The sequence below is a fragment of the Cricetulus griseus genome, assembly GCF_003668045.3.
Source record: "Cricetulus griseus strain 17A/GY chromosome 1 unlocalized genomic scaffold, alternate assembly CriGri-PICRH-1.0 chr1_0, whole genome shotgun sequence".
In the NCBI taxonomy this organism is placed as follows: domain Eukaryota; kingdom Metazoa; phylum Chordata; class Mammalia; order Rodentia; family Cricetidae; genus Cricetulus; species Cricetulus griseus.
The window spans coordinates 249,354,721-249,371,388 of record NW_023276806.1 but is presented as its reverse complement, the minus strand read 5'-3'; positions in this window follow the sequence as shown (position 1 = coordinate 249,371,388).

The window sequence follows — 16,668 nt, the reverse complement described above, 5'->3', positions numbered from 1 at the left end:
AGGCAGGCGTTCCACATGCAGGCATACCAATGTGCCCGCTCTGAGGCACTCGGTGATGGTGTCTGGCCATCATTGTCAATGTCTTCCTGCATGGTACAAGCCCAGGTCCGTCCTGTGCTCCCCACGCTCCCCCTTTGCCACCTACTTCCTCCCAAACCCTACATTAAAACTTAGAGACAGACAGTTACCACCACACCACAGGAGCATCCTGCCAGGGCAGGTCCGTGGTTCAGTTTGAACAGAATCTTTGTCTCCTAGCAACAAGGACGCACGCATGCATGCATGCATGCTCGAAGATGCACTCACAACGGCTGCTGCAGTGGTGAGCCATGCACGTGCCTGGCTCAGACTCCAGTGACAGGAACCTGGGCTGCCTGACACAGCTCACCTGAAAAGCCCTGCCAATTGCAACTCTGGAGCAGATCTACTCCAGAGTTGTGCGATGATTCAGATCCTTCACAGCCCTGCCTTCAGAAGGCCTGGTGATCGCATTTCCTGAAGCCCTGTGGCTGGACCTGTGAAAGGTCCTGATGCTGACCCATTGTTTAGACCACTTGCTTTCTTTTCTTGGCATCTGTCAGCATTTTGTAGGCAGTTGTAGGCATTGCTCATCAGTCAGTCTTTCATGCCATTCCCATTCCCTAAAGTTAAAATGTGTCAGGGCCCCCCTTTTATTGTATTTTCTTTGATTGCTAGAAAGACAAAAACCTATTTTTGCTGTTCCTAGTCCTCTCTAGTGCTTAAAAATTTGTGTTCCTCAAATCTTGGCTGTCTCCACGATGTTTAAAATCCTGCAAGCACAGACAGTATAAGAAGGGTGTGACACTTCTGCCCTAAGAGTCTCCCCTTTCTTTTGGGGGTGATATTTAAAATAGTATTTTAAAACTAGATAATATACAGAAATACAATTGGTATTTCTGACTTGATTTCCCATCCTACCACACTGCTGACCAGGGTTCTGAAGAGAAGGTTTGCAGTCCAGCATACCAGGTTCTGAGCAGTGGTGCCCGGAAATGGAAGAGAGGAGATGAAGCTGTTGTCTCCGATTTCCTAAGCACAGCTCCTGGAGTCTGCAGCTCTTAGATATAGTCAGAAAGGCATGCAGCTGAAGGATAGGATCATCCTCCAAGGAGTTTCGTCACAGGTTGTGAGTTATAAGGACTCAGCGATACACAGAGACACTTGTTGAGCAAGAAACCATACAGGTGGTGGTTTCAGCATTTATTCATTAATGCATTATTTAAAATGCAGCTTGAAGAATTTTGTTAATGTAGTGGCTTCTAAAAGTGCTAGAGAGGAATTTTTAGATGCAGGAATCAATTTCAAGATCTACCAAACCAACCTCTTGGGAGAGAATATCAGTCTCAAATGTGAGTTAACTGTCAGGACAGAGACAAGGTTGTGTTGCTCTAGGGGCACGGAGGATGAATGAAATAGGAATACTAGCAACATGAACCTGTAAACAGAAAACCATCAATTACTACCATCACCAGAGCAAAGACACCACGCACCTTTTCTGTGTGTATGTGTACGTGGAATTGTTGCTGTTTCCATCTGTCTAAACTCTCCCCGTGTCTTCAATAAAAGAAAAAGTTGTAAGGAAAGCAGTCACCAATCATAATCAACCCCTTTATGTATACAATTTGTATTTAAATTAGAAACAATCTTTCTTACATGTCAATACCACTTCCATCTCCCTTCCCTCCTCCCCTGCCCCCACTAACCACCTATCTCATCCCCTTTCTGCTCCCCAAGGAGGGTGAGGCCTTCCATGGGGCATCTTCAAAGTCTGCCTAGACTGAAAGAGTATCCCTCTATGTGGAATGGGCTCCCAAAGTCCATTTGTACACTGGGGATAAATACTGATCCACTACCAGAGGCCCCATAGATTAACCTGACATCCACATTCCTGGGGTCTGAATCAGTCCCATGCTGGTTTCTCAGCTATCAGTCTGGGATCCATGAGCTCCCCCTTGTTCAGGTCAGCTGTTTCTGTGGGTTTCTCCAGCCTAGTCTTGACCCCTTTGCTCATCACCCCTCCCTCTCTGCAACTGGATTCCAGGAGTTCAGCTCAGTGTTTAGCTGTGGGTGTCTGCTTCTGTTCCATCAGCCACTGGATGAAGGCTCTAGGATGGAATACAAGGCTCTAGGATGGCATATAAGGTAGTCATCAATATCATTGCTAGGGAAGGGCATTTAAGGTAGCCTCTCCACTATCACTTAGATTGTTAGTTGGGGTCATCCTTAGATCTCTGGACATTTCCCTACTGCCAGATTTCTCTTTAAACCTATAATGACTCCCTCTATTATGGTATCTCTTTTCTTGATCTCCTCTATTCTTCCCCAACTCAATCTTCCTCATCCCTCATGTTCCTCCTCTCCCCTCCTCTTCTCCCCTTTTCTTTCTCTTAATTCCCTGTCCCCTCCCCCAAGCTCCCAATTTGGTAAGGAGATCTTATCCCTTTCCCCTTCTCTGGGGGGGCATGTATGTCTCTCTTAGGGTCCTCCTTGTTTCCTAGCTTCACTGGCAGTGTGAATTGTAGGCAGGTAATCCTTTGCTCTATGGCTAATATCCACATATGAGTGAGTACATACCATGTTTGTCTTTTTGTGACTGGGTTGCTAAAGCCAAATGCAATGTGGACTCAGAACTAGATTGATAACAGATAGTTTATTAAGAAAGTACTCACGAAATGGAGCCAGCTACCAGGTTTACATCAGATGCCTGCTCATCCATTCAGCCAAGCAGGAGAGGGAAAACAGAGCCTCGTGCATGCGTCTCTGATAACTAAACCCTTGCTGTGTCACACTGACCACGCCCAAGCTGGTGTGGTCAGCAGCACCTGTGCCAGCCCCAAGCATTTCCCCCTACAATTCCCCTTTTAGTCTAAAGAGGATTAAAACTTAACAGTGTAAATTATCTATAATTAACAATCATAAAGGTGAATTACAAGAAGTTATGATAATCTGCTAATATCACATCCTTACTGTGTCTATTCCAACTAAACTTTAAAGTCATCTGAAAGAGATGTCCAAGCTTGAACACCCCCTTCTAAACCAAACCTTAAACAATAGGAAACTAGTCCTAACGAGGTGTCAACAGTGGGGAAAAGGGGTGTAGTATTCTCCAAGTTACTTCCTGCTGAAATTGTACGATGACAACTTCGTGGGGTCCTGTGGGAAGAAATGTTAGAGTAGTGACAGTCTTAAGTGGATTATATCCAGTCTGTATTTTGTGGGAGGTGCTTGATTGAAGGTCCATGTTGAAGTCCTTATCTTGATTGAAGTTCTTGTGTTGATTGAAGTCAGTCCCCAAAGTTCTGGCCAGAGTGTCAGTTCAAACGAATCAAGTTGGATCCAGTGGACTCGATGAGTTGTGGCCCATTTTCTTTCCAGAGAGTTTAAGGTTTGCTGTCAGGCAGTTCTTCATTGGCTGTGTGGAACTCAAACATAAATGTTAGCAGAGGAATTTTTACTTGTATATGTATGTGTACCAGGAAAGGCAACAATGGGAAAATAACAATTATGAAAGAATGTATACCTTGAGAGAAAAAGCCAAGAAAAGACAAATGACAGTACCCAATTTTTCTCTTATTCTGTATTACAACAATTTGTTTCTTGATATAATACAGAAACTATGAGTTTCATTTTAACAACATGGTTGGCTTTAGAGGAGGAAAACCAAATCCAACTCTAAAAGCCAGCATTTCCTTTTGCTTGATGGCTATAGCTACCTTGTCTTCTTTAAGTATGTACCCATTCAGTGTCTTTTGACTTCTGGAGATGAGTTTTCCTGTGAAAATAAAAACAAACCACTTTCCTTTCCTTTATGAGGTTTCTATACAGTTTATGAGATTGGTGGATTACCTGTCATTTCTCCTCATCGAGAGGTTTTTCTTTTACCACTCAAATCTTGATCAACTTTGATGGTATCCAAATTTTTCCTTCTTCTGTGGAAACAAAGGCGAAATCCCTTCCCCAACATAACACATGTCCTGGTTTCCATACAGAGGTCAATACATCTTTAAAGTACACTGGCTGATTCAGTTAGGCAGTTTTTTCTGTAGTCCAGTGTCTTTCTGCAGCTGTTTGTCCTTTCTCAACAGCATTAAGAAAGTTTAGTGTTAATAATGCATTATATAACCTATGTTTGGGGGGGGTTAGTTTACCCAACCTGTTTGTGGAGCATTTCTTTTAGTGTTCTATTAGATCTCTCTACCACTGTTTGTCTTGTAGGATTGCATGGTATATGTTATGCTTTATGTTACAATATTTGAAAAACTGTTCCAATTTAGTGGAGACATATGCTGGAGCATTGTCAGTTTTTATTTGTGCAGGAATACCCCTAATGGCCATCACCTCTAACTGGTGTGTTATAACAGAATCAGCCCTTTCAGAGCTAAGACAGTAGCCCAATGAAACCCTGAAAACGTGTCTATAGTATGATGCACATAATTTAAATTTCCAAATTCTGCCAAACCTCATTTCTCCAAATGCCTTTAGGATTACAGCCTGCTGGCAATGGAGTTTGGTTATAAAAGGAACAAGTAGGACAGTTTCTCACTATCTCCTTGGCTTGTTGCCAAGTGATGGAGAAGTCCTTTTTCAAACCTTTGCTATTTACATGGTGTTTATTATGAAATTCTGAGGCTTCTAGTACACTTCCTATTAATAAGTGATCAATCTCATCATTGTCTTGTGCTAGTGGGCCTGCACCCATATGGGATCTGATATGTAATATATATATATGTGTGTGTGTGTGTGTGTGTGTGTGTGTGTGTGTGTGTGTATGTATTATAATTAGTTCTGTTCCTGATTGTGTCCTGTAATTGTATAAACAGTGAAGTTAATTCTGTATTGCCAGGAATGAATTCTGCAGTCTCAATATGTAAAACAATTCTCTCTGCATATTCAGAATCAGTAACTATAGTAAGAGGCTCTGTAAAATCCATAGAACCATAAGAATTGCATATAATTCTGCCTTCTGTACAGATGTATACTGTTAGGAGCCGTTACAAGCTGGTGCACATGCGCACTAGGTAACTTTGTAACTTTCCAGCCCTTGGTCTCCGCCCCTCCCGTGACGTCATATGGTCCGATCAGCTGATGTCATATGGTCCGACGAGCTTCAGCCAGTCAGAGAGTAACAGTCTGAGGCGGCGGTTGCCAGCCTATATAAGGGAGGGGTTTTTGGGTGTTCAGAGTCTCTGCTCTGTAAGCTGATGCTCTCTCTCTCAAGACGCATTAAAGCTTTACTGCAGAAGGATCCTGATTGTGTCCCCGCGTCGTCAGTAACTATAGTAAGAGGCTCTGTAAAATCCATAGAACCACGCCGGGCCGTGGTGGCGCACGCCTTTAATCCCAGCACTCAGGAGGCAGAGGCAGGCGGATCTCTGTGAGTTCGAGACCAGCCTGGTCTACAAGAGCTAGTTCCAGGACAGCCTCCAAAGCCACAGAGAAACCCTGTCTCGAAAAACCAAAAAAAAAAAAAAATCCATAGAACCATAAGAATTGCATATAATTCTGCCTTCTGTACAGATGTATACAGACTTTAAACTGCTTTACTTCCCTCTCCTGATTTATATCCTGCCTTACCTGATTTGTTGGCATCAGTGTAGAAGGTAAGAACTCCAGAAATAGGAGTTTGTCTTACAATATGTGGAAGGATCCAGATAGTCTTTTTATGAATTTAATTCTGTCAGCTTTTGGATAATTGTTGCTAATTGTTCCCAAAAAGTCAGTAAAAGCTATCTGCCAGTATTCATTGTCCTTCCATAAGGAGGAAATTTCCTCATTAGTTAAAGGTACTATAATTTCTACTGGATCTTTTCCAGTCAGTTGACAGAGTCTTAATTTGCCCTTGAGAATCAAATCAGAAATCTTTTCTGTGTGTGCCTTTAGATTTTTTTCTGTTTATGTGGCAGCAATATCCACTCCAGCATATCTTCTCTCTGCATCAGAATCCCAGAAGGGTATTCTCTGGATGGTAATATGACCAGAATACAGTCTAGATTTAGGTCTACACGATCTACATGTGCATCCAGTGTTCTGCTTTCCACCCATTGCAATTCTTTTTCTGCTTCATCGGATAATATTCGTGGACTGTTTAAGTCCTTGTCCCCTTTAAGGGCCATTTTTAAATGGTTTAAGTCATGTCCTTCTACTCCAATTATTGTTTGTAGTTGAGAAATTTCCCCTAGAAGCTTCTGAAGACTATTAAGAGTTTGATAATGATCTCTTCTAATTTGTACTTTTTGAGGTCTGATTTTTTTGTAAGTCTATCTTGTAACATAAATAATTAATAGAATCTTGTCTCTGTATCTTTTCTGGGGCAATCCGTAATCACCAATGAGGCAGAACTTTCTTCACTGTCTCAAACATATATTCTATTGTTTCCTAATTAGAATCTGATAATAAAATATCATCCATATAATGATGAAGAATGGATTGTGGAAATTTCTTACGAATGATCTCTAAAGGTTTTTGTACGAAGTGCTGGCAGCAACATTGTACCTAATATTAATCTGTGTGTTATTTGGATGCCTTAAAGTGACGGTGGGGCTTGGGCAGATGGCGGAAAGATTTATCATACAGGTTACCTCAATCAGGATGGTTTCTTCTAGTTCCATCCATTTGCCTGCAAATTTCAATATTCCATTGTTTTTTTTTTTTTTCTGCTGAGTAGTTCTCCATTGTGTAAATGTACCACATTTTCTCTATCCAGTCTTCAGCTGAGGGGTATCTAGGTTGCTTCCAGGTTCTGGCTATTGAAAATATTGCTGTTATGAACATAGTTGAACAGATGTCCTTGTTGTATGAATGTGCAACTTTTGGGTTTATGCCTAAGAGTGGAATTGCTGGATCTTCTGATAGACTGATTTCCAATTTCCTCAGGAACTGCCATACTGATTTCCAAAGTAGCTGTATAAGTTTGCACTACCACCAGCAGTGGAAGAGTGTTCCCCTTTCCCCACATCCTCTTCAGCATAAACTGTCATTGGTGTTTTTGATTTTAACCATTCTGACAATAGCAAGATGGCATCTCAGTGTTGTTTTGATTTGCATTTCCCTGATGGCTAAGAATGATGAGGATGTTACATGTCTTTCAGCCATTTTAGATTCCTCTATTGAGAATTCTCTATTTAGTTCTGAGCCCCACTTTTTAGTTGGATTATTTGTTGTTTTGATGACTAGTTTCTTGAGTTCTTTGTAAATTTTGGAAATCAACCCTCTGTCAGATGTGGAGTTGGTGAAGATCTGTTCCCATTCTGTGGGCTGCTGTTTTGTCTTGTTGACTGTGTCCTTTGCCTTAAAGAAGCTTCTCAGTTTCAGGAGGTCCCATTTATTAATTGTCAATCTCAGTTTCTGTGATACTGGTGTTATCTTCAGGAAGCAGTCTCCTGTACCAATTTGTTCAAAGGTACCTCCCAATTTCTCTTCTAAGAGGTTTGGTGTGGCTGGATTTATGTTGAGGTCTTTGGTCCATTTGGACTTAAGTTTTGTGCATGGCGATAGATATGGTTCCATCTGCAGTCTTCTATATGCCAGCATCCAGTTGTGCCAGCACCATCTGTGGAAGATGCTTTCTTTTTTACATTGTTAACTTTAGCTTCTTTGTCAAAAATCAGGTATTTATAGGTGTGTGGGTTAATATCAGGGTTTTCAATTCGATTCCATTGGTCTACCTGTCTATTTTTGTGCCAATACCAAACTGTTTTCAGGACTATAGCTATATAATAGGGCTTGAAGTCAAGGATGCTAATGCCTCTGGAAGATCTTTTATTTTACAGGGTTGTTTTGGCTATCCTGGGTCTTTTGTTTTTCCATATGAAGTTGAGTATTATTCTTTCAAGGTCTGTGAAGAATTGTGGCAGTATTTTTATGGAGATTGAATTGAATCTGCAAATTGCTTTTGGCAAGATTGCCATTTTTACTATGTTGATCCTACCTATCCAGGAGCATGGGCGATCTTTCCATTTTCTGGTATCTTCTTAATTTCTTTCTTTAAAGACTCAAAGTTCTTGTCATTCAGGTCTTTTACCTGTTTTGTTGAGTTACCCCAAGATATTTTATGTTGTTTGTGACTATAGTAAAGGGTGATGTTTCTCTGATTTTTTTTCTCATCCCATTGTCTGTATGTAGCAGGGCTACTGATTTTTTTTTAGTTAATCTTGTATCCTGCCACTTTGCTGAAGGTGTTTCTCAGCTGTAGGAGTTCCCTGGCAGAGTTTTTCCGGGTCACTTATGTAAACTATCATATCATCAGCAAATAGTGACAGTTTGACTTCTTCCTTTCCAATTTGTATTCCCTTGATCTCCTTTTGTTGTCTTATTGCTCTAGCTAGAACTTCAAATACAATATTGAAGAGGTATGGAGAGAATGGACAGCCTTGTCTTGTTCCTGATTTTAGAGGAATCGAGTCGAGATTTTCTCCATTTAGTTTGATGTTGGTTGTTGGTTTACTGTATATTGTTTTATTATGTTTCGGTATGTTCCTGTTATTCCTGATCTCTCCAAGACCTTTCTCATGAAGGGGTGTTGGATTTTGTCAAAGGCTTTTTCAGCATCTAGTGAGATGATCATGTAATTTTTCTTTTTCAGTTCCTTTATATGGTGGATTACACTGGTGCATTTTCATATGTTGAACCACCCCTGAATGCCTGGGATGTAACCTATTTGATTATGGTGGATGATTTCTCTGATGTGTTCTTGGATTTGATTGGCCAGTATTTTATTGAGAATTTTTGCATCAATGTTCATGAGGGATAGTGGTCTGTAGTTCTCTTTCTTAGTTGTGTCTTTGTGTTTCTTGGATACCAAGGTAATTATTGTCTTGTAAAAATAGTTTGGCAGTGAACCTTCTGCTTCTATTGTGTGGAATAATTTGAGGAATACTGTTATTAGCTCTTGTTTGAATTTCTGGTAGAATTTTACACTGAGACCATCTGGCCCTGGGATTTTTTTGGTAGGGAGACTTTTGATGACTGCTTCTATTTCATTAGGGGTTATTGGTCTGTTTAAATTGCTTATCTGTTCTTGATTTAATTTTGGTAAGTGATATCTATCCAGAAAATTGTCCATTTCCTTTAGATTTTCGAATTTTGTGGAGTACGGGTTTTCAAAGTATGACCTGATGATTCTCTGTGTTTTCTCAGTGTCTGTTGTTATGTCCCCCTTTTCATTTCTGGTTTTGTTAATTTGTGTGTTCTCTCTCTGCCTTTTGGTTAGTTTGGGTAAAGGTTTGTCTATCTTGTTGATTACTACTTGATAGACAACTCTTTGTTACATTGATTCTTTGTATTGTTTTCTTTGTTTCTACTTTATTGATTTTAGCCCTCAATTTATTCTTTTTGTCCTAGAGCTTTCAGTTGTGCTGTTAATTCCCTAGTGTGACTATTCTTCAGTCTCTTCATGTGGGCACTTAGTGCTATGAACTTTCCTCTTAATACTGTTTTCAAAGTGTCTCATAAGTTTGGATGTGTTGTGTCTTCATTTTCATTTAATTCTAGGAAGTCTTTAATTTCTTTCTTTATTTCTTCCTTGACCCAGGAATGGTGCAATTACGCATTGTTCAATTTCCACGAATTTGTATGGTTTCTGCAATTTGTGTTGTTGTTGAATTCTAACTTTAAACCATGGTGGTCTGATAAGATACAGTGGGTTATTCCAATTTTTTTTATCTGTTGAGGTTTGCTATGTTGCCAAGTATGTGGTGGATTTTAGAGAAGGTTCCATGTGGTGCTGAGAAGAAGATATATTCTTTTGTGTTTGGATGGAATGTTCTATAGATGTCTGTTAAACCCAATTGGGTCATAAATTCTGTTAGTGCTGTTGTTTCTTTGTTAAGTTTCCGTCTGATGGCCCTGTCTAGTGGTGAGAGTGGGGTGCTGAAGTCTCCCTCAGACTCTAAGTGTCTGAGGTTTTATGTGTGATTTGAGCTTTAAAATGTTTCTTTTACAAACATGGGTGCCTTCTTATTTGGGGCATGGATATTCATAATTGAGACTTCATCCTGATGATTTTTTTTTCCTTTGGTGAATGCAAAATGACCTTCGTCATCTCTTTTGATTGATTTTAGTTTGAAGTGCAATTTGTTACATATTTTGATACTACACCAGCTTGTTTCTTGGGTTCATTTGATTGGAAAATCGTTTCCCAACCCTTTCTCTGAGGTAACATCTGTCTTTGAAGTTGAGGTGTGTTTCTTGTATGCCACAGAAGGATGGATTCTGGCTTCGTATCCATTCTGTTAGCCTGTTTCTTTTCATAGGCAAGTTAAGACCATTAACATTGAGAGAAATTAGGGACCATTGAGTGTTAATTCTTATTTGGTTTGGATTTGGTGTTGGTGGTGGTATTGTGTGTGGATTTACCCACACACACTCTTTTTTCTTTTGTGTTTGGTTAAGTGGGATTATCTATTGCCTATGTTTTTGGGAGTGTAGTTATCTTCCATGTGTTGGAGTTTTCCCTCCAGCACTTTCTTTAGGGGTGGATTAGTGGATATGTATTGTTTAAATGTGGTTTTGTCATGGAATATCTTGTTTTGCCATCTATAGTGATTGAAAGCTTTTCTGGGTATAGTCATCTGGGCTGGCATCCATGGTCCCTTAATGTTTGTAGAACATCTTTCCAGAACCTTCTGGATATCAGAGTTTCCATTGAGAAGTTGGGTGTAATTTACATAGGTCTGCCTTTATATGTTACTTGGCCTTTTTTCCTTTGCTGCTTTTAATATTCTTTCTTTATTCTCTAAGTTTGATGTTTTGATTATTATGTGGTGAGGGGACTTCTTTTTGTGGTCCATTCTACTTGGTGTTCTGCAAGCTTCTTGTACTTCCATAGGCATGTCCTTCTTTAGGTCGGGGAAGTTTTCTTCTATGATTTTGTTGAATATGTTTTCTGTACCTTTGAGCTGTATTTCTTCTCCTTCTTCTATACCTATTATTCTTAGGTTTGGTCTTTTCACGGTGTCCCATATTTCCTGGATATTTTGTGTTAAGGATTTGTTGGACTTGAGATTTTCTTTGGTCAATGACTGTATTTTCTCTAGTGAGTCTTCAACACCTGAGATTCTCTCTTCCATCTCTTGTATTCTGTTAGTTATACTCACATCTGTAGTTCCTGATCATTTACCCAGCTTTTCTATTTCCAGAATCCCCTCATTCTGTGTTTTCTTTATTACTTCTATTTCAACTTTCAAGTCTTGTATTGTTTGAGTTGTTTCCTTCACTTGTTTGATTGTTTTTTCTTGGCTTTCTTTGCATTTTCTAAGAGATTTATTTATATCTTGAATTTTTTGCTTTGTCTTTTTCCTCCATTTCCTGTATGTTTTGTTTGTTTTTTCTTCCATTTCTTTAGAGGATTTTCTCTTTAAGGGTTTCTAATATCTTCATAAAGCAGTTTTTAAGGTCCTTCTCTTCTGCTGCATCTGTGTTGGGATGTTCAGGTCTTGCTGGTGTAGAATCCCTAGATTCTGGTGGTGTCATAATGATCTTTCTGTTGTTGAGGGTGTTCTTATACTGTGGTCTTCCCATCCCTTCTTTGACTGGGTGCAGGTGGGGTCTCTCCCTCTCCTCTCATCTCCCAGGGGGCATAGGTGGGCCAAGACTTCAATATCTGCCACTCTGGATGGTCTTGCCTCTCCTGGTGTTCTCCTTACTCAAGCAGAGGGCATGGGGGGGCCAAGACTCAGGTGGAGGGCAGAGGGTAGATGGCAGGGGGGCCAAGACTGAGGTATAGCCAGACTCAGGGTGGTCTGTCCTGCCAGGTCTGGTCCACTACACACTAAGGGGCCCAGGAAGTTCCAAGGAGGGGATGGGGGGAGTTGGGCCAGAGGGGAACCCACACTCACCTCAAGCAGAGGGCAGAGGGTAGAGGGGGCCAAACCAATGGTTTCTTAAATAAATTTAATATCTCATCTTTAAATTCCTCAATATATGTGTCTGAGTGTATGTATGGGATTCATATGCATGAATGAATTCACAGAGGTCATGAAAGGGTGTTGGGTTCCTTGCTACTGGAGTTATAGGCAATTATAAACCACAGGTGCTGAAAACCAAAGTCAGGTCCTTTACAGGAGTAGTAAGTGCTTTTAACCACTGAGCCACCTCTCTAGTTCCTTCATTTACTTTTAGGATTTGTTTTGTGTGGGGTTGGGGTGCAGGTAACCATTGAGGTAAGAGATGGCATTGAATCCCCAAAAGCTGGAATTACAGGTGGTTGGGAGCTGTCAGATGTGGTTGCTAGGAACCAAACTTGGGTCCTCTGCTAGGAGGAATACATGATCTTACTTTGTGAGCCATCTCTCTAGCCTAACCAATGACTTTTTATGAAAGTTACTAAATGTAGCAAGTCTTTTTCTGTCCTGCCAGTCAGCTCCCAAATAATGACATAGAGACCTCTTATTAATTAATGAAAGCCCGGTCCATAGCTTAGGCTTGTTCCTGACTAGCTCTTATAAGTTAAACTAATGCATTTATATTCATCTACATTCTGTCATGTGGAGTTACCTCTTCCATCTTATACCTCCTGTTTCCTCTCCATTCTCCTGGCTTCTCCTGCATGCCTAGATTCCTCCTCCTCTTCCTTTCTCTCTCCAGAAATTCTGTCTATATCTCCTGCCTAGCTATTGACCATTCAGCTTTTTATTACACCAATCACAGCAACACACTTTTCACACAGTGCAGAACAACTAACACCCTATTGAGCATGGGTGCAGGGTGACAAAGGATCACCAAAAAGCCCAGCTCAGCTCTGACCCTGGAGCTTTGTGCAGCCAACAGGCAGCAGTGGGTCCTAGAAATCTCTCTGCAGTCTTCACTCCAAAACTTTGTTTACTGTATCTATAAAGTTGTGTGAAGGCCTACAAAGACTCTTGCAGTTTCATCTTTTTGAGACATATAACACTTACCTCCTGAGTGTATTGAGTCCCCCCCCCATTCCTGGATGAAATGTTTCAATTGGGAGGAAACTACCATACACAGGCCCTCATATTTTCATAGGAAGAATGACAAAAAATGAGGTATTACTCAAACCCTTCACCATCATCAACAAACATGATTAACAAAGTCTATCGGGGATCACATCACCACACATAGTAATTATAACTATGCCCTTTCCTATCCACACTGCATTCCTTTGAAACTCATCTTAGTTCATTTCTGAGGGGATGACCCATATATTTTGTGGCACCTGCACCACGAGCAAGTCTAATGTATCAGGCAAAAGCCTGGAGATTTAAATGAAAGACAAGACATCCAGCCATTTGTGCTAAGAGAATGTGTGTGCGTGTCTCCCCATCTCCTTATTGCAGGGAGGGAGCAGCCTTATATACAGACTTACAGCACAGTAGAAAAACCCCAGGTGTTAAGAGCTCCTGTTTTCCCAGGTGTGGTTGATGCCAGTGGGGCAAGGTCAGGACTGTAAGCCAGGACTAGAAAACAGGATGCACCTGTGGTTGACAGTAAGTTGGCTGACAAACAACTCACAGAGACCCTGTAGGGACTGGGGCCCAACACAATTTACTTCTGAGGGGACTGGGACACTTATCACCCTGCCTTGCCAGGGGTTTGTACTTTCTGATCGATCTTAATCAGAGGGCATAGCAACACCAAGAGGAACTTTCAAGGCTCTCCTGAGCCACAGTCATACTCTTCCTTACTTGACCTAGAGTAGTATCATATTTCTCCCTGCTCATCTAGATCAATCACCCTTCGTAACACTGTAATTCATTTTGAAGTCTGGTGACTCACGACCACAAAAACCCAGTGGTACCAGTAGAAATTGCGGCTGCTAATGGATTGTTTGTTGGACTTCCCGAAAGAAACACTCCCGTTCTGAAAACCGGTCTTCAATGCCAGCACAAATCATACAGTCTTGAGAGGGTAGGGAACATCAGCTTTGCTAGTGCGACCCTAGTGATGGCCAGGGGTGTCATACCCCTTCTGCCTTTGAATCCTGGACCCTTCACTACTGTCTGTGGGAGAAATCATATCATACACTGAACATTGACTTGGAAAGTATAAAACCATCTGAACACCTGAATGCAGACATCAGGTTATTGCCTCAGCTCCAGTGTGAGAGCATGGGTGTGCTAACACTGCTGATTTGTTCGTGCAGTTCCTGGGGCCTGTGGGGCCCCACGATTCACGCAAACCACGCCTTTCTCTTTTTCTGAAAAATTTTCACTTGATTTGGATTTGTTGAAAGCTTTCCTTAAAATTTACAGAATCTTAACAAACTATAAACAATCCAGATGGAGAGCGGAGAGCATCTTGCTGCCGGACACACCCGTGCCACCTGCTGGCCAAACATAGTTACTACAAGTTGAGACCTACAAGAAAAAAAAATCATCGAGATTAAAGAACACCAGGTTTACATCTGACAGAGGACTGATCTCCAAAATATATAAGGAGCTCAAGAAGCTAGCCACCAAAACACCAAACAATGAAATTAAAAAGTGGGGTGCAGAACTAAATAGAGAATTCTCAACAGAGGAATCTGAAATGGCTGAAAGACACTTAAGAAGGTGCTCAAAATCATTGGCCATCAGAGAAATGCAACTCAAAACAACTCCGAGATACCACCTCACACCTGTCAGAATGGCTAAAATTAAAAATACCAATGACAATCTATGCTGGAGAGGATGTGGAGAAAAAGGAACACTCCTCCATTGCTGGTGGAAGTGTGAACTAGTAAGACCACTCTGGAAATCAGTATGGCAGTTGCTCAGAAAAATGGGAATCAGTCTACCTCAAGATCCAGCCATTTCTCTCATGGGTATATACCCAAATAGTGCATGTTCATACAACAAGGACATATGTTCAACCATGTTCATAGCAGCATTGTTTGTAATAGCCAGAACCTGGAAGCAACATAGATGCCCCTCAACTGAAGAATGGATTGAGAAAATGTGGTACATTTATACAATGGAGTACTATTCAACAGAAAAAAGCAATGGAATCTTGAAATTCACAGGCAAATGGATGGAACTAGAAGAAACCATCCTGAGTGAAGTAACCCAGTCACAAAAAGACAAACATGGTATGTACTCACTCATATATGAATTTTAGACATAGAGCAAAGGATTACCAGCCTATAATCCTCTTCACCAAAGAAACTAGGAAACATGAAGGACTCTAAGGGATAAATGGTCCCCAGGAATGGAAGTGGCATGAACTCCTGAACTAATTGGGAGCATGAGGGTAGGGGGGAGGGAGCTGCTACAATAAGAGCAAGAGAAGAGGAGTAGAGGAGAGGAAATGGAGGGGCAGAAATATTGAGTTGGGGGAAGAATAGAGGAGAGAGAGCAGGATGAGAGATACCATATCAGAGGGAGCCACTATAGGTCCGAGAAGAGATCTGGAACCAGGGAGATCTCCAGAGACCTACAAGGATGACACGATCTGACAATCCAGGCAATGGTGGAGAGGATAACCTAAAAGCCCTTCCCCTAAAATGAGATTGATGACTTCTCTTTATGCCATCCTAGAGCCCTCTTCCAGTGGCTGATGGAAGCAGAGACAGACATCCACAGATATACACTGAACTGAAATCGGGAATTTAGTTGAAGACAGGGAGGAATGGAGAGCAAAGGGGTCTGTACCAGGTTGGAGAAACCCACAGGAACAGTTGGCCTGAACAAGGGAGAGCACATCGCCCCCAGATGCTGTCGGGGAGGCCAGTACAAGACTGATCCAGACCCCTGAACATGGATGTCAATAAGGAGGCCTCTGCACTCCAGGGAGCTTCTGGTGGTGGATTAATATCTTTTCTTGGTGCAAGAAGGGACTTTGAGAGCCCATCCCACATGAAGGGATACACTCTGGCCCTGGACACATGGGGAAGGGCCCAGGCCCAGCACAGGAAGATTTGGTGGACTTTGCAGAGCCCCCATTGAGGGCCCTACCCTGCCTGGGGAGTGGTGGGTGGATGGAGTGGGGGTTGAGCTGGGGGTGGGGGAGGAGGGATGGGGGTGAGGGGAGGGAGAGGGAGAAGGGACTTACATGTGAAACAAGTTTGTTCCCTAACTGGAACTAATAAATAAATTTAAAACAAAAAGAACACCAGGTTTCTACTGAAAGTAAGTACTGCATTCTTTGTATTTTAAACTAATAATAATAAGCAAGATTAACTACTCTATACCTATGGCAGATAGTCTTACAGTGCCGGACGACAAGAATGTTTTTGTTTCTGGTATGGATGAGATATTAGAAGAGGTTGAGGACCAACCTGGAATATATTTTCTATCTGCTGTAGTGGATACCGATTTGGTAATCCATATAATATCATTAAAGAAATGATTTGACAATAGGGAAAAAATGAGGAACTTATACAAATCATACAGTCATCACAGAGTGGCTATGAAAACTTAGTACAAAGGATTCAGACAATAGAAGATACTTCACAGACTTGTAAGGAGAGCTTGGTAAGAAGGATTCAGAAAACAGAAAATTCCTTACAGACTGGTAAGGAAAAGTTGGTAAAGAAGGATTCAGAATATTTAATATGGTGATGGAGATCTGACAAACAGAATGCAAAATACAGAACACAACATTGAATTACTTTAAGGAAAAATGTGCTCCATATCTACTGTTCAACATACAGAATAGAAAAAGTGGAACATAACATTGAAATACTTAAACAAAAACCTCTTCCATGGCTGA